The 18,912-nt window shown below is 37.0% G+C and overlaps 1 non-coding gene across 1 annotated transcript; it reads left to right on the forward strand.

Moving 5' to 3' along the window:
* The first annotated feature begins 2,578 nt into the window (after window positions 1–2,578).
* Window positions 2,579–2,684, forward strand: LOC121205703 (small nucleolar RNA R71). Its single transcript, XR_005900779.1, has one exon. It is a non-coding gene; the product is annotated as a small nucleolar RNA R71 (small nucleolar RNA).
* Window positions 2,685–18,912: the final 16,228 nt, after the last annotated feature.

Below are 18,912 nucleotides of genomic sequence, written 5' to 3' on the forward strand. Positions count from 1 at the left end.
CGGTCGTGGGACACGCCCGTGTGCCTTAATTTTTGCCCGTGTGTTTCGCAATTTTTAAATTTAGGCGCGTTTGACATTTGCCCCACGCCCGTGTTCCTTGGGCGTGTGGGCGCACACGGCCGTGTCACACGGCCTTGTCTTGCTTCTTTCGTTTCTCCCACACCCGTGTATGGTAGGCCACGCCCGTGATAGGTTGGCAGTGTCGACCACGGAGGTTGGACACAGGCGTGTCGAACGCCCGTACTAATTTGACAGGTCTACCCACGGTTCCACAACACAGTTATGACGCATGCCTGTGTTGGTTTGGCAGTTTTACCCACGGCCTTATCACACGACCATGGCGGCTTATTGCATCCCGTGGTGGGGAAAATTTTTTGCCCTATTTCCACACGGCCGTGTCTCCTCTTGTGGTGTGTGCACGGCCTAAGGCACACCCGTGTGCCTGGCCGTGTGGATGGGAAAACCCTGTGTTTTAAGATTCAATTAGTAGGTTAAAAGTGAAAAACTAGAATTTAAATAAATCATTACTGTTAGTGCTCGGGTTACCTCCCGAGAAGCGCTTGTTTATAGTCTAAGCTTGACTTACCTCTCTGGTGTGTGATCATGGTGGCTCAAGGAGTTTACACTCCTCATCCCTGCTATCAACTTTATCGATATAAGGTTTAAGATGAGTATTGTTTACCTTAAAAGTTCCAAATTTGGGGCGAATTACCTCGACTGTACCATATGGGAAAATACTAAGTACCGTGAGAGGAATTTCTTCATTAGGTTCAGAAGTGGTAATGCGAGGATCTGCTGCATCTAGTAGTACTTTATCTCCAACCTTAAGTTGATTTGGTGATGTATTGAGCTCGTCCTGGCTTGGTTTCGGTTTATCAGGTGTTCTCAGTTTCTGTATCCCCCATTCATCTAGTTCTTCGATTTGTAGCCTTCGTTCTTCATAGATAGGTCCTTTGTTGTTGCTTGAAAATGGCTCGTGTAGGTTCTTCGAACTTATTTCCAGCAAAGTAGGTTGCACCACATAGTCAGTTTGAGTAGAATGATTTATACAACCACCTTCAATTTTTTATGTGTTACTCGAATTACGAGCTTGAAGGGTTATTGTTTCGTCTCCCACATAAAGTTTGAGTTCACCTGTGCCAACATCAATTATTGTTCTAGCGGTTGCTAAAAAGGGCCTCCCTAAAATTAAAGGAACATTACTATCCTCTTCTATGTCTAGAACAACGAAATCAACTAGGAATATAAATTTGTTAATCTTAACAAGTACATCTTCAATAATCCCCCTAGGAAATCTAATTGTTTTATCGGCTAATTGAATACTCATCCTAGTTTGTTTGGGTTTCCCAAGACCTAGTTGTTTAAACATTTTGTAAGGCATGACATTAATACTAGCCCCTAAATTAGCCAAGGCATTATTTATGTCTAGGCTACCAATTAAATAGGGAATCATAAAACTCCCTGGATTTCTTAACTTGTTGGCCAGCTTATTCTGTAGTATGGCTAAGCAAACCGCATTTAGTTCCACATGCGACGCCTCATCCAACTTCTGCTTATTTGTTAAAAGCTCCTTTAAGAATTTGACTGCGTTTGGCATCTGCGATAGAGCTTCAATAAACGGTAAGTTAATATGTAACTTCTTTAATAATTTAAGGAATTTACCAAATTGTTCTTATCTGCGGTCTTTCCTTGTCGCGTTTGGGTATGGCACAAGAGGTTTGTACTATTTACTTACCGGTTTCTGGTCATTGTGGTCCACCTCACCCTTACCTTTACTTACTATAGTTTCTTGCCTCTGTTCGGGTTCAGGTACAACTAACCTTCCTCATCTTGAATGGTAATTGCATTTATTTGCTCCTTTGGGTTAGATTCAGTGTTACTCAGCAGGCTACCTTGTGATCATTCAGATATCAATTTAGCAAGCTGACCTATCTGAGTTTCAAGCCATTGGATCGACACTTGTTGATTTTTAAGTGCTATCTCGGTATTCTGAAAACAAGTTTCTAACACCGAGATGAATTTTGTTAGCATCTCCTCAAGGTTCGATTTTTTCTCTTGTTGGTAGGGCGGTTGTTGGAAGCCTGGAGGTGGTGGTGGTCGCTGATTTCCATGGCCTCCCCATGAGAAATTTGGGTGGTTCCTCCAATCTTCATTGTAAGTATTACTATAAGGATTATTTTGAGATCAAGGATTATTACCCATGTAATTTAACTGCTCATTCTCCATGTTGTAGCCATAGGGTGGGTAATCTAGACTGCTCGATCCACCTCCACTTGCTTCACACTGCATTACTAGGTGAACATATGAAGAACTAAGAAAATTGTCAATTTTCTTATTCAAGAGTTCTACCTGATTAGAGAGCATGGTGACCGAATAGACATTATAAACGCCGGCTGCTTTTGTTGGATTTGTCCTCATGACTTGCAACTAATAATTATTCAGTGACATCTCTTCTATAAATTCATAAGCATCATCAGGTATCTTATTATTGATGGTTCCGCCAGCGGCTTCGTCGATCATCTATCGAGTCGAAGGATTCAGGCCATTATGAAATGTTTAAACCTGTAGCCAGAGTGGTAACCCATGGTGAGGGCATCTTCTCAAGAGGTCCTTGTATCTCTCCCATGAATCGTAGAATGTTTCTAAACCCATCTGCGTAAAAGAAGAGATATCATTATGTAATTTAGCCGTTTTAGCTGGCAAAAAATATTTTAATAAAACCTCCCAAGTATTGATTAACCCTCGTGGTAACGAATTCAACCACTGTTTAGCTTTGTTTCTCAATGAAAAAGGAAATAACCGAAGGCGAATGGCGTCATCAGAAACGCCATTAATTTTAAATGTATCACATAGTTCCAAAAAGTTTGCCAAGTGAGCATTGGGATCTTCGTACTGCAAACCATCAAACTGAACAAATTGCTGTATCATTTGAATTGTGTTAGGTTTCAGTTCAAAAGTATTTGCAACTACAGCAGGTCTAACTATGCTCGATTCAGTTCATGTTAAAGAAGGTTTAGCATAATCATACATAGTGCGTGGAGAAGGATTCTGATTAGTAGCAATCGCAGAAGGTAGCGGATTTTCTTGGTTTTCAGCCATCTCCTCGGTTGTGGTTGAAGTATCGTCCTCTTGCTCTTCCTCTGTGTGTCGTAAGCTTTGACTTATTTCTCTTAAATTTTTGCGAACTGTGAGATCGATCTCAATATTAAACAGTAATGGTCCCCACAAGTTTCTTCTAGTCATACACTATAAAAACCTGCCAGGAACAAAGAAAAGAAAAATTAGAAAATAAAATAAAAAATTTAAATTGTAAATAAAGTATAATGGCTAAAGTAATAAAAATTGAGTGTTCCTAATATCTTAGGTCCCCGACAACGGCGCCAAAAACTTGGTACGTGATATTCGTGGAAGGTTTTAAATATTTATAATTAATCGTTCTTGAAACTAACTATTATCACGATGAAGGCAAGTGTAGCTATCGAACAGTATTATAGTTTTAGCAAGACCGGATTGTCGGACCCAAAGGAACCAAGAGTACTAGTAATTACCTTCTTTTTATTATCTAGCCTAAAAATTAAGGGATTTTGTTATCTAAACTAACTAAACTAAGAGTGCACAGAGAGAAATTGGGGAAAAGCTTTTGGGAAAATTAGATTGATTAAGACAATACCCAAGGAAAAGTCCACCTAGACTTCACTTATTATTTGACTCTGAATTAGACGATTTATTCATTTGACTTGATCCGTAGAAATCCCTAAGTTATATTATTATCTCTCTCTAGACTAATAACATCTAACCCTAGATTGATTAATTGAAATCTCTTTCTAATTAACACCTAGTGTTGCATTAACTCGATCTATGGATCCCTGTGACACCCCTAATTTGACCCTAGTCGGGAAGTGGTTTCGGGACCGCTAAACCGAGTTGCAGAAATAATTGAATATAATATTTTATGTCTATTATATGTATATATGCATGTGTGAAAATTTCATGTTTGAATTTTGTTAATTGTAAGTGAATTTTATTAAATAGGACTTATGTGAGAAAATTTAGAAATGTGCTAGGCAAATGTGAAGTGGCCTATTAATGCATGTTATGAAAATGATGGGTTTGCATGTCAAATTACCCAAAATTTGAGCAAGTGGCCGGCCATGCTATGGGTGGAAACATGTTGGGAACATGTTGGCTTAGTGTGTTATGTTAGAAAGAATAAATAAAGGGTTAGTAATTAAGTAATGAAAAGGGAGGGGTGATGAAAACAAAGTTGTCTCATCCATCCCCCCCTCCATTTGCCGTAACTAGACAAAGAAAAGAAAAAAAAAAGAAAGGGTGTTCATCCTTTAACACCTTGGCCGAAAATTTGAAGGAGGAAGGAAGAAGAAAGGTTGAAGAGATTTGGCCATGCATGTAACTAGACTAAGGTATGTTTGATGATGTTCCATGAGATGCACGCATGTTTTAGTTGTTAGTTTGAGTTCTACCTAGCCCATGGTCTAAATCTTGCTATGTGATGGAGATGATATTCGGCCATGGGTGTTGTCTTTCTTGGTTGGTGTTTTGATGTTGTGGTGATGAGGCATGAAGATGATTGAGCTTGAGTGTTTAATAAAAAGGTTTGGATGTGAGAGTGTGTGAGGAGTAGAAATGAGGGGTCTTAGCACTTGTGATGGAGATGATATTCGGCCATGGTGCTTCAATATTGCACTTGTGTTTAACCCTAGGATTCATTAGTTATATGGTTAGTATGGGTATGGGTGACCGAATATGAGAGCATGAATAGATGGAGAGTTTGGTGAATCGATATGTGGTAAATGTTAAGTGTTAAATGAGATAGAAATGATAGATTAATGTTGCACATTCGGCTATAGTTAGGCATGTTGATGATCTTATCTTGACTTAGATAATTAGGCATAAAAGGGTGGTAATGAGGTTGAGGCTGTTGAATGGTTAGTTGGGTAACAAATGAAGCATTCGGCCAGCACTTGGGAGCTTATGTGATGTTGAGTTTAAAATTAGCAAAGGTGATTACCGAATGTCCAAGTATGCATATGCATGTGTGATTAGATTATTGATAGTATGGTAATTGCATGAGGTTATTAGCCGAATAGCTAAGAACATAAAGTAGCAAGATGAAAATTTTACCATGTCGTTTCGTATGTCATAAAATCATTATAAATTGCACAAAAATGGTTATAAGATAAAATTTATATGCTTAGACTCCTTAATGAGTCTAGTTTCAAATGAAATCAAATACAACACATTTTGAATTCAGTAAAATGAGAAATTTGATTCGTAGTGAAGAGTGGTCAGATTAGTCAAACAGTGAAACAGGGGAAACTTTAAGAAAAATCTGGTATTGATTGGCCAAACCTAAAATTCTGAAATTTTATGGATGGAAGATATACGAGTATATATTCAGGAAAAATTAACGGAAAGTGATTTGGAGTTTTGTAGCTCCAGTTATAAATAATTTAGTGACTATTGCTCAGGAAAAACAGCTTGTGCTGAATTTGAGATTATGTTGTGAACCTTGATAAACTTGTTTTAGTTGCTCATAAGCTATTGATTAAACCCATACTTGAATTCTAAATCGTGATATTGTAAGTTTATGAGTATTCAAATATGAAATGATAGTAAGGCCTAATGGCCGATGTGATGAACGTGAAAGTGTATATATGTGATAAGGCCTAATGGCCGATGTGATGAATGCGAAAGTGTATATATGTGATAAGGCCTAATGGCCGATGTGATGAATGTGAAAGTGTATATATGTGATAAGGCCTAATGGCCTATGTGATGAATGTGAAAGTGTATATATGTAATAAGGCCTAATGGCCGATGTGATGAATGTGAAAGTGTATATATGTGATAAGGCCTAATGGCCGATGTGATGAATGTGAAAGTGTATATATGTGACGGGGCCGAGTGGCCAACGTGATGGATGTGAAAGTGCATAAATGTGATAAGTCCCGAAGGGCATTTGTGTCAGTACTATATCCGGGTTAAAACCCCGCAGGCTTTATGCGAGAATATTATCACTGATTAATGTCCGTAAGCTTCGTGCTCGTACTATATCCGAGCTCTAAAGACCCGATGACTACGTGTGGGAATTTTGTCCGGGTAAGACCCGATAACTTCGTGTGGAGATTATGTCCGGGTAAGACTTCGTAATAAGAATTCCTTATAAATATATTCAATGCGAAAGGTTAAACAGGTATGTACTCCAAGTTTATATGTGAGCTTGATTTGCACTAAATCATAAGGTAGTTATGTGATGCATACGAGAGCAATCTATGAGGCTATTCCTATGATTATGTGACATCGGATCAGTGTGAGAGGTGATGTGAAATCATACGATATATCTATGTCACATGAGCTCACTTTTATGTGAAAGTTTATCTGCCTATTGTATATGATGAGATGTGCATATTCGGTAAAGGGATGGTATGCCCGAAGGAAGAGTGAAATAAAAAATACGAACAACTACGTTATAACTTGATTGTTATCTGTTGACACTGCTTAAAACTTACTAAGCATTGTAATGCTTACTCCGTTTACTCTGTTTCCTCTGTTTTATAGATCTCATTGCGAAGCTACAGGCTCGGGGATCGTCAGCATCTAGCCACACTATCACTATCCACTGTTTGGTACTGCTATGTTTTGGATTATCTTATGGCATGTATAAAATAGACTAGTGGCGGAAGAATATTTTGGTTAATGTATATAGCCATGCGAAAATGGCTTATATATGTTTGAGCATAATGTTATAATCATTTGGTATGGAATGGTTAATCACTATCATAATTTGTGCTATTTATGCTAAAAGGGCTAGTTGAATCATGGAAACTATGAAATAGGTAAAGTCTACCTTAAAGGCAGATGCTGGCAGCAGCAGTGATGTAGATTTGGGAAAATCACTAAAAATAGTAGGATTGGAATTAAATAATGAATAAATTATTTAAACGAATCTTGATGAATGTATTTTCATAGGAAAGTAACGAAACGATCATATGGACAGTATGTTAAGAGATATTTAGGTTCTCGTGACACAGAGCCAGAACGGTTTCTGGATTCCCTGTTCCGACTTTGGAAATTCATTATAAATTAACCAGAGATAATTAGGAGTCATGCGATATATGTATAGATTCCTTTCTGAGTCTAGTTTCTATAGAAACAAACGGCATCAGTATTGAAGCTCTGTGCAGGGAGATATCCCAGTCGTAATGCGCAAAGGTCAGTGTAGTCGATCCCTGTAACATGGGAGACTTTGACTAATAAATTGTACTAATTGGCCAGACGAAAAATTCTAGAAAAAAATATGTAGATGAAAATATGAGTCTAGTTTCAGGGAAAATTTACGGAACTGGATTTCGAGTTTCAGAACTCAAGATATGATTTTTAAAGCGACTAGTACGCAGACTGGCAGCTTGTCTGGGAATTTTTTTTAAGTGGTTTGAAGTCTGTTAACACCTCGTGTTCGACTCCGGCGACGGCCTCGGGTTCGGGGTGTTACATTTGATTGGTATCATAGCTACGGTTTAGTCGATTCTAGGACTAACGTAGCACGTGTGAGTCTATTTATACATGCCATAAAGTAATAAAATGATAGTGTGATGATTTTTGGCTATTAAAATGTGTTTGCTGTATTGTAATGAATCTTGATCCCGATCGAGCTGTAGCAAGCTTCTGACTATGAGAATTTGTAATATAACTTCATTTAGATATGCCTAAATTATTAAGTTGATCAGGTACGTATCATGTACTCGTATTTGAATTTCGATTTGGATTGGATTATAAGGGTATAAGTGATGCAATTTTGAAGGAGTGTTATGACTATAAATGTGATTTTTGTATGTGGCTATGCAAATGGAAGTTGAATGGTCGATAAGCATGTTGTGTTTGTATTCAAGTAATGTAAATGATATACTAATGTGTATTGCTATATTTGTATATGTATGTAGAGACGAAATTGTCGAATGTAAAAAGGCAGTGAAGCGTATAGAGTGGTTGGTTTTCAGCACTAAGTGTGCGGGCAATAAGTGTTCACGGTTGTGAGATTGGCACTAAGTGTGCGGGCAATAAGTGTTCACGGTTGTGAGATTGGCACTAAGTGTGCGGGCAATAAGTGTTCACGGTTGTGAGATTGGCACTAAGTGTGCGGGCTTGAAATGCATGGCACTAAGTGTGCGAGTTTAAAGTACATGGCACTAAGTGTGCGTGGTTGATTATTAAGCACTATGTGTGCGAACCCACTATATATATATTTTCTATCAATTATTTATATTAAGGGTGCAACCTTACCAAGTCGATTTCGGACAGCGGAAAGGGGTAAGTTCTTGAGTAATAGAGCTTAAATTATGATTTGATTAGATCATGTTTTAAGCAAATCAAAATCATGCTCTTTGTGTGTGGCTATTGAGCCGAAATTGCAAGAATGATAAGTGTCTTGTGTTTGAGTTTTGCTAATGAAAATGAAATACGAATGTGTCATGATTTATTGTTAAATGTGCATGGTTATTCGAATGATGTCCGGGCTAAGTCCCGAAGGCTTTGTGCTAAGTGACCATATCCGGACTAAGATCCGAAGGCATTGGTGCGAGTTACTAAATCCGGGCTAAGTCCCGAAGAGCATTCATGCTAGTGATGTATCCGGGCTAAGTTCCGAAGAGCATTCGTGCTAGTGATATATCCGTGCTAAATCCCGAAGAGCAATCATGCTGGTGACGTGTATTCGGGCCTTCGTGCCTAGTAGGCTTCGTGCCGGTAATTTGAGCAAAGTTTAAGTATTCATTACTATACGAATTAAAATTTAAATGAGATGATATGTTTAAAAGTGTACATACATGATGTTTATAGACTTGGTTAAGTCACATCAATGTGTATTAACGAATGAATAAGAGCACTATGTATGTGAATAATTAGAGGCACTGTGTGTGTGCGAATTCCTTTAACCGAGCACTATGAGTGCGAGATCGGTCAGTGGGCACTAAGTGTGTGAAGTGGAATTCATGTAAGACCTCGTTTGGGACGAAGGCATTGATTTGAGATAGTGTGTAAGACCATGTCTGGGACATGGCATCGGCTCGATATGTGAGAATATGTAGGACCATATCTAGGATATGGCATTGTAAGAGCTATATGTGCTATTGCTGAATGGACACTATTTTGTTAATCTTGTTCAAGAAATTATTTTGATTAAGTTTCGACATTCGAAAGTTTGAAAGAATTTTGATGAATGTTGATAATTTTGGATATACGAGTTATGCGCTAGAATAAATCTCATTCCAGAGTATTATATTAGGCTTTATGCCTATTCGACTGTATACGGGTAACGTTAACTATGATTGAATGTGCTAAATGAACTAAATGTTCAGGTACGTGGAAGTTGACTTTTCTTTTGGAAATGAGTTAAGTTAAATATTGAGACGTGATAAAGATATAAAGGATATTTATTGGGATGTTTGAGTATATGTGTACTTTCGGTTAGGTTACAGCTTATTTATGAATGAAAACATGGGTTACAAATATGTGGGTTGATGATGTGAATTATACATATTAATATGTGCTTAATATGTGTTTGAGATGCAATTGTGAATTAAATTAAGTGATTATTACTTATGAAATCAAGAAAATGAGATATATGTGCATACTTGTAGAAATGTTTATGTATTTGTTTTAAGATAAGAAAATGATTTTTCAGATCGATGCGAAATCAATAATGAATTACAATTGCCATCGATGAGCTAATGTTTATATGGATATAATTCAATAAGAGGACGTTATCCTAAACTATGCATCGGTAGAAATTTTTGGGGACGAAAATCCCTAAAGGGGGGAAGAGTTGTGACACCCCTAATTTGACCCTAGTCGGGAAGTGGTTTCGGGACCGCTAAACCGAGTTGCAGAAATAATTGAATATAATATTTTATGTCTATTATATGTATATATGCATGTGTGAAATTTTCATGTTTGAATTTTGTTAATTGTAAGTGAATTTTATTAAATAGGACTTATGTGAGAAGATTTAGAAATGTGCTAGGCAAATGTGAAGTGGCCTATTAATGCATGTTATGAAAATGATGGGTTTGCATGTCAAATTACCCAAAATTTGAGCTAGTGGCCGGCCATGCTATGGGTGGAAACATGTTGGGAACATGTTGGCGTAGTGTGTTATGTTAGAAAGAATAAATAAAGGGTTAGTAATTAAGTAATGAAAAGGGAGGGGTGATGAAAACAAAGTTGTCTCATCTATCCCCCCCTCCATTTGCCGTAACTAGACAAAGAAAAGAAAAAAAAAAGAAAGGGTGTTCATCCTTTAACACCTTGGCCGAAAATTTGAAGGAGGAAGGAAGAAGAAAGGTTGAAGAGATTTGGCCATGCATGTAACTAGACTAAGGTATGTTTGATGATGTTCCATGAGATGCATGCATGTTTTAGTTGTTAGTTTGAGTTCTACCTAGCCCATGGTCTAAATCTTGCTATGTGATGGAGATGATATTCGGCCATGGGTGTTGTCTTTCTTGGTTGGTGTTTTGATGTTGTGGTGATGAGGCATGAAGATGATTGAGCTTGAGTGTTTAATAAAAAGGTTTGGATGTGAGAGTGTGTGAGGAGTAGAAATGAGGGGTCTTAGCACTTGTGATGGAGATGATATTCGGCCATGGTGCTTCAATATTGCACTTGTGTTTAACCCTAGGATTAATTAGTTATATGGTTAGTATGGGTATGGGTGACCGAATATGAGAGCATGAATAGATGGAGAGTTTGGTGAATCGATATGTGGTAAATGTTAAGTGTTAAATGAGATAGAAATGATAGATTAATGTTGCACATTCGGCTATAGTTAGGCATGTTGATGATCTTATCTTGACTTAGATAATTAGGCATAAAAGGGTGGTAATGAGGTTGAGGTTGTTGAATGGTTAGTTGGGTAACAAATGAAGCATTCGGCCAGCACTTGGGAGCTTATGTGATGTTGAGTTTAAAATTAGCAAAGGTGATTACCGAATGTCCAAGTATGCATATGCATGTGTGATTAGATTATTGATAGTATGGTAATTGCATGAGGTTATTAGCCGAATAGCTAAGAACATAAAGTAGCAAGATGAAAATTTTACCATGTCGTTTCGTATGTCAGAAAATCATTATAAATTGCACAAAAATGGTTATAAGATAAAATTTATATGCTTAGACTCCTTAATGAGTCTAGTTTCAAATGAAATCAAATACAACACATTTTGAATTCAGTAAAATGAGAAATTTGATTCGTAGTGAAGAGTGGTCAGATTAGTCAAACAGTGAAACAGGGGAAACTTTAAGAAAAATCTGGTATTGATTGGCCAAACCTAAAATTCTGAAAATTTTATGGATGGAAGATATACGAGTCTATATTCAGGAAAAATTAACGGAAAGTGATTTGGAGTTTTGTAGCTCCAGTTATAAATAATTTAGTGACTATTGCTCAGGAAAAACAGCTTGTGCTGAATTTGAGATTATGTTGTGAACCTTGATAAACTTGTTTTAGTTGCTCATAAGCTATTGATTAAACCCATACTTGAATTCTAAATCGTGATATTGTAAGTTCATGAGTATTCAAATATGAAATGATAGTAAGGCCTAATGGCCGATGTGATGAATGTGAAAGTGTATATATGTGATAAGGCCTAATGGCCGATGTGATGAATGTGAAAGTGTATATATGTGATAAGGCCTAATGGCCTATGTGATGAATGTGAAAGTGTATATATGTGATAAGGCCTAATGGCCGATGTGATGAATGTGAAAGTGTATATATGTGATAAGGCCTAATGGCCGATGTGATGAATGTGAAAGTGTATATATGTGATAAGGCCTAATGGCCGATGTGATGAATGTGAAAGTGTATATATGTGATAAGGCCTAATGGCCGATGTGATGAATGTGAAAGTGTATATATGTGACGGGGCCGAGTGGCCAACGTGATGGATGTGAAAGTGCATAAATGTGATAAGTCCCGAAGGGCATTTGTGTCAGTACTATATCCGGGTTAAAACCCCGCAGGCTTTATGCGAGAATATTATCACTGATTAATGTCCGTAAGCTTCGTGCTCGTACTATATCCGAGCTCTAAAGACCCGATGACTACGTGTGGGAATTTTGTCCGGGTAAGACCCGATAACTTCGTGTGGAGATTATGTCCGGGTAAGACTTCGTAATAAGAATTGCTTATAAATATATTCAATGCGAAAGGTTAAACAGGTATGTACTCCAAGTTTATATGTGAGCTTGATTTGCACTAAATCATAAGGTAGTTATGTGATGCATATGAGAGCAATCTATGAGGCTATTCCTATGATTATGTGACATCGGATCAGTGTGAGAGGTGATGTGAAATCATACGATATATCTATGTCACATGAGCTCACTTTTATGTGAAAGTTTATCTGCCTATTGTATATGATGAGATGTGCATATTCGGTAAAGGGATGGTATGCCCGAAGGAAGAGTGAAATAAAAAATACGAACAACTACGTTATAACTTGATTGTTATCTATTGACACTGCTTAAAACTTACTAAGCATTGTAATGCTTACTCCGTTTACTCTGTTTCCTCTGTTTTATAGATCTCATTGCGAAGCTACAGGCTCGGGGATCGTCAGCATCTAGCCACACTATCACTATCCACTGTTTGGTACTGCTATGTTTTGGATTATCTTATGGCATGTATAAAATAGACTAGTGGCGGAAGAATATTTTGGTTAATGTATATAGCCATGCGAAAATGGCTTATATATGTTTGAGCATAATGTTATAATCATTTGGTATGGAATGGTTAATCACTATCATAATTTGTGCTATTTATGCTAAAAGGGCTAGTTGAATCATGGAAACTATGAAATAGGTAAAGTCTACCTTAAAGGCAGATGCTGGCAGCAGCAGTGATGTAGATTTGGGAAAATCACTAAAAATAGTAGGATTGGAATTAAATAATGAATAAATTATGTAAACGAATCTTGATGAATGTATTTTCATAGGAAAGTAACGAAACGATCATATGGACAGTATGTTAAGAGATATTTAGGTTCTCGTGACACAGAGCCAGAACGGTTTCTGGATTCCCTGTTCTGAATTTGGAAATTCATTATAAATTAACCAGAGATAATTAGGAGTCATGCCGTATATGTATAGATTCCTTTCTGAGTCTAGTTTCTATAGAAATAAACGGCATCAGTATTGAAGCTCTGTGCAGGGAGATATCCAAGTCGTAATGCGCAAAGGTCAGTGTAGTCGATCCCTGTAACATGGGAGACTTTGACTAATAAACTGTACTAATTGGCCCGACCAAAAATTCTAGAAAAAATATGTAGATGGGATTATGAGTCTAGTTTCAGGGAAAATTTACGGAACTGGATTTCGAGTTTCAGAACTCAAGATATGATTTTTAAAGCGACTAGTACGCAGACTGGCAGCTTGTCTGGGAATTTTTTTTAAGTGGTTTGAAGTCTGTTAACACCTCGTGTTCGACTCCGGCGACGGCCTCGGGTTCGGGGTGTTACATTTGATTGGTATCATAGCTATGGTTTAGTCGATTCTAGGACTAGCGTAGCACGCGTGAGTCTATTTATACATGCCATAAAGTAATAAAATGATAGTGTGATGATTTTTGGCTATTAAAATGTGTTTGCTGTATTGTAATGAATCTTGATCCCGATCGAGCTGTAGCAAGCTTCTGACTATGAGAATTTGTAATATAACTTCATTTAGATATGCCTAAATTATTAAGTTGATCAGGTACGTATCATGTACTCGTATTTGAATTTCGATTTGGATTGGATTATAAGGGTATAAGTGATGCAATTTTGAAGGAGTGTTATGACTATAAATGTGATTTTTGTATGTGGCTATGGAACTGGAAGTTGAATGGTCGATAAGCATGTTGTGTTTGTATTCAAGTAATGTAAATGATATACTAATGTGTATTGCTATATTTGTATATGTATGTAGAGACGAAATTGTCGAATGTAAAAAGGCAGTGAAGCGTATAGAGTGGTTGGTTTTCAGCACTAAGTGTGCGGGCAATAAGTGTTCACGGTTGTGAGATTGGCACTAAGTGTGCGGGCAATAAGTGTTCACGGTTGTGAGATTGGCACTAAGTGTGCGGGCTTGAAATGCATGGCACTAAGTGTGCGAGTTTAAAGTACATGGCACTAAGTGTGCGTGGTTGATTATTAAGCACTATGTGTGCGAACCCACTATATATATATTTTCTATCAATTATTTATATTAAGGGTGCAACCTTACCAAGTCGATTTCGAACAGCGGAAAGGGGTAAGTTCTTGAGTAATAGAGCTTAAATAATGATTTGATTAGATCATGTTTTAAGCAAATCAAAATCATGCTCTTTGTGTGTGGCTATTGAGCCGAAATTGCAAGAATGATAAGTGTCTTGTGTTTGAGTTTTGCTAATGAAAATGAAATACGAATGTGTCATGATTTATTGTTAAATGTGCATGGTTATTCGAATGATGTCCGGGCTAAGTCCCGAAGGCTTTGTGCTAAGTGACCATATCCGGACTAAGATCCGAAGGCATTGGTGCGAGTTACTAAATCCGGGCTAAGTCCCGAAGAGCATTCATGCTAGTGATGTATCCGGGCTAAGTTCCGAAGAGCATTCGTGCTAGTGATATATCCGTGCTAAATCCCGAAGAGTAATCATGCTGGTGACGTGTATTCGGGCCTTCGTGCCTAGTAGGCTTCGTGCCGGTAATTTGAGCAAAGTTTAAGTATTCATTACTATACGAATTCAAATTTAAATGAGATGATATGTTTAAAAGTGTACATACATGATGTTTACAGACTTGGTTAAGTCACATCAATGTGTATTAACGAATGAATAAGAGCACTATGTATGTGAATAATTAGAGGCACTGTGTGTGTGCGAATTCCTTTAACCGAGCACTATGAGTGCGAGATCGGTCAGTGGGCACTAAGTGTGTGAAGTGGAATTCATGTAAGACCTCGTTTGGGACGAAGGCATTGATTTGAGATAGTGTGTAAGACCATGTCTGGGACATGGCATCGGCTCGATATGTGAGAATATGTAGGACCATATCTAGGATATGGCATTGTAAGAGCTATATGTGCTATTGCTGAATGGACACTATTTTGTTAATCTTGTTCAAGAAATTATTTTGATTAAGTTTCGACATTCGAAAGTTTGAAAGAATTTTTGATGAATGTTGATAATTTTGGATATACGAGTTATGCGCTAGAATAAATCTCATTCCAGAGTATTATATTAGGCTTTATGCCTATTCGACTGTATACGGGTAACGTTAACTATGATTGAATGTGCTAAATGAACTAAATGTTCAGGTACGTGGAAGTTGACTTTTCTTTTGGAAATGAGTTAAGTTGAATATTGAGACGTGATAAAGATATAAAGGATATTTATTGGGATGTTTGAGTATATGTGTACTTTCGGTTAGGTTACAGCTTATTTATGAATGAAAACATGGGTTACAAATATGTGGGTTGATGATGTGAATTATACATATTAATATGTGCTTAATATGTGTTTGAGATGCAATTGTGAATTAAATTAAGTGATTATTACTTATGAAATCAAGATAATGAGATATATGTGCATACTTGTAGAAATGTTTATGTATTTGTTTTAAGATAAGAAAATGATTTTTCAGATCGATGCGAAATCAATAATGAATTACAATTGCCATCGATGAGCTAATGTTTATATGAATATAATTCAATAAGAGGACGTTATCCTAAACTATGCATCGGTAGAAATTTTTGGGGACGAAAATCCCTAAAGGGGGGAAGAGTTGTGACACCCCTAATTTGACCCTAGTCGGGAAGTGGTTTCGGGACCGCTAAACCGAGTTGCAGAAATAATTGAATATAATATTTTATGTCTATTATATGTATATATGCATGTGTGAAAATTTCATGTTTGAATTTTGTTAATTGTAAGTGAATTTTATTAAATAGGACTTATGTGAGAAAATTTAGAAATGTGCTAGGCAAATGTGAAGTGGCCTATTAATGCATGTTATGAAAATGATGGGTTTGCATGTCAAATTACCCAAAATTTGAGCTAGTGGCCGGCCATGCTATGGGTGGAAACATGTTGGGAACATGTTGGCTTAGTGTGTTATGTTAGAAAGAATAAATAAAGGGTTAGTAATTAAGTAATGAAAAGGGAGGGGTGATGAAAAAAAAGTTGTCTCATCCATCCCCCCCCTCCATTTGTCGTAACTAGACAAAGAAAAGAAAAAAAAAAAGAAAGGGTGTTCATCCTTTAACACCTTGGCCGAAAATTTGAAGGAGGAAGGAAGAAGAAAGGTTGAAGAGATTCGGCCATGCATGTAACTAGACTAAGGTATGTTTGATGATGTTCCATGAGATGCATGCATGTTTTAGTTGTTAGTTTGAGTTCTACCTAGCCCATGGTCTAAATCTTGCTATGTGATGGAGATGATATTCGGCCATGGGTGTTGTCTTTCTTGGTTGGTGTTTTGATGTTGTGGTGATGAGGCATGAAGATGATTGAGCTTGAGTGTTTAATAAAAAGGTTTGGATGTGAGAGTGTGTGAGGAGTAGAAATGAGGGGTCTTAGCACTTGTGATGGAGATGATATTCGGCCATGGTGCTTCAATATTGCACTTGTGTTTAACCCTAGGATTAATTAGTTATATGGTTAGTATGGGTATGGGTGACCGAATATGAGAGCATGAATAGATGGAGAGTTTGGTGAATCGATATGTGGTAAATGTTAAGTGTTAAATGAGATAGAAATGATAGATTAATGTTGCACATTCGGCTATAGTTAGGCATGTTGATGATCTTATCTTGACTTAGATAATTAGGCATAAAAGGGTGGTAATGAGGTTGAGGTTGTTGAATGGTTAGTTGGGTAACAAATGAAGCATTCGGCCAGCACTTGGGAGCTTATGTGATGTTGAGTTTAAAATTAGCAAAGGTGATTACCGAATGTCCAAGTATGCATATGCATGTGTGATTAGATTATTGATAGTATGGTAATTGCATGAGGTTATTAGCCGAATAGCTAAGAACATAAAGTAGCAAGATGAAAATTTTACCATGTCGTTTCGTATGTCATAAAATCATTATAAATTGTACAAAAATGGTTATAAGATAAAATTTATATGCTTAGACTCCTTAATGAGTCTAGTTTCAAATGAAATCAAATACAACACATTTTGAATTCAGTAAAATGAGAAATTTGATTCGTAGTGAAGAGTGGTCAGATTAGTCAAACAGTGAAATAGGGGAAACTTTAAGAAAAATCTGGTATTGATTGGCCAAACCTAAAATTCTGGAAATTTTATGGATGGAAGATATACGAGTCTATATTCAGGAAAAATTAACGGAAAGTGATTTGGAGTTTTGTAGCTCCAGTTATAAATAATTTAGTGACTATTGCTCAGGAAAAACAGCTTGTGCTGAATTTGAGATTATGTTGTGAACCTTGATAAACTTGTTTTAGTTGCTCATAAGCTATTGATTAAACCCATACTTGAATTCTAAATCGTGATATTGTAAGTTTATGAGTATTCGAATATGAAATGATAGTAAGACCTAACGGCCGATGTGATGAACGTGAAAGTGTATATATGTGATAAGGCCTAATGGCCGATGTGATGAATGTGAAAGTGTATATATGTGATAAGGCCTAATGGCCGATGTGATGAATGTGAAAGTGTATATATGTGATAAGGCCTAATGGCCGATGTGATGAATGTGAAAGTGTATATATGTGATAAGGCCTAATAGCCGATGTGATGAATGTGAAAGTGTATATATGTGATAAGGCCTAATGGCCGATGTGATGAATGTGAAAGTGTAAATATGTAATAAGGCCTAATGGCCGATGTGATGAATGTGAAAGTGTATATATGTGATAAGGCCTAATGGCCGATGTGATGAATGTGAAAGTGTATATATGTGACGGGGCCGAGTGGCCAACGTGATGGATGTGAAAGTGCATAAATGTGATAAGTCCCGAAGGGCATTTGTGTCAGTACTATATCCGGGTTAAAACCCCGCAGGCTTTATGCGAGAATATTATCACTGATTAATGTCCGTAAGCTTCGTGCTCGTACTATATCCGAGCTCTAAAGACCCGATGACTACGTGTGGGAATTTTGTCCGGGTAAGACCCGATAACTTCGTGTGGAGATTATGTCCGGGTAAGACTTCGTAATAAGAATTGCTTATAAATATATTCAATGCGAAAGGTTAAACAGGTATGTACTCCAAGTTTATATGTGAGCTTGATTTGCACTAAATCATAAGGTAGTTATGTGATGCATACGAGAGCAATCTATGAGGCTATTCCTATGATTATGTGACATCGGATCAGTGTGAGAGGTGATGTGAAATCATACGATATATCTATGTCACATGAGCTCACTTTTATGTGAAAGTTTATCTGCCTATTGTATATGATGAGATGTGCATATTCGGTAAAGGGTTGGTATGCCCGAAGGAAGAGTGAAATAAAAAATACGAACAACTACGTTATAACTTGATTGTTATCTGTTGACACTACTTAAAACTTACTAAGCATTGTAATGCTTACTCCATTTACTCTGTTTCCTCTGTTTTATAGATCTCATTGCGAAGCTACAGGCTCGGGGATCGTCAGCATCTAGCCACACTATCACTATCCACTGTTTGGTACTGCTATGTTTTGGATTATCTTATGGCATGTATAAAATAGACTAGTGGCGGAAGAATATTTTGGTTAATGTATATAGCCATGCGAAAATGGCTTATATATGTTTGAGCATAATGTTATAATCATTTGGTATGGAATGGTTAATCACTATCATAATTTGTGCTATTTATGCTAAAAGGGCTAGTTGAATCATGGAAACTATGAAATAGGTA

This window comes from Gossypium hirsutum, chromosome A08, assembly GCF_007990345.1.
Source record: "Gossypium hirsutum isolate 1008001.06 chromosome A08, Gossypium_hirsutum_v2.1, whole genome shotgun sequence".
NCBI lineage: Eukaryota > Viridiplantae > Streptophyta > Magnoliopsida > Malvales > Malvaceae > Gossypium > Gossypium hirsutum.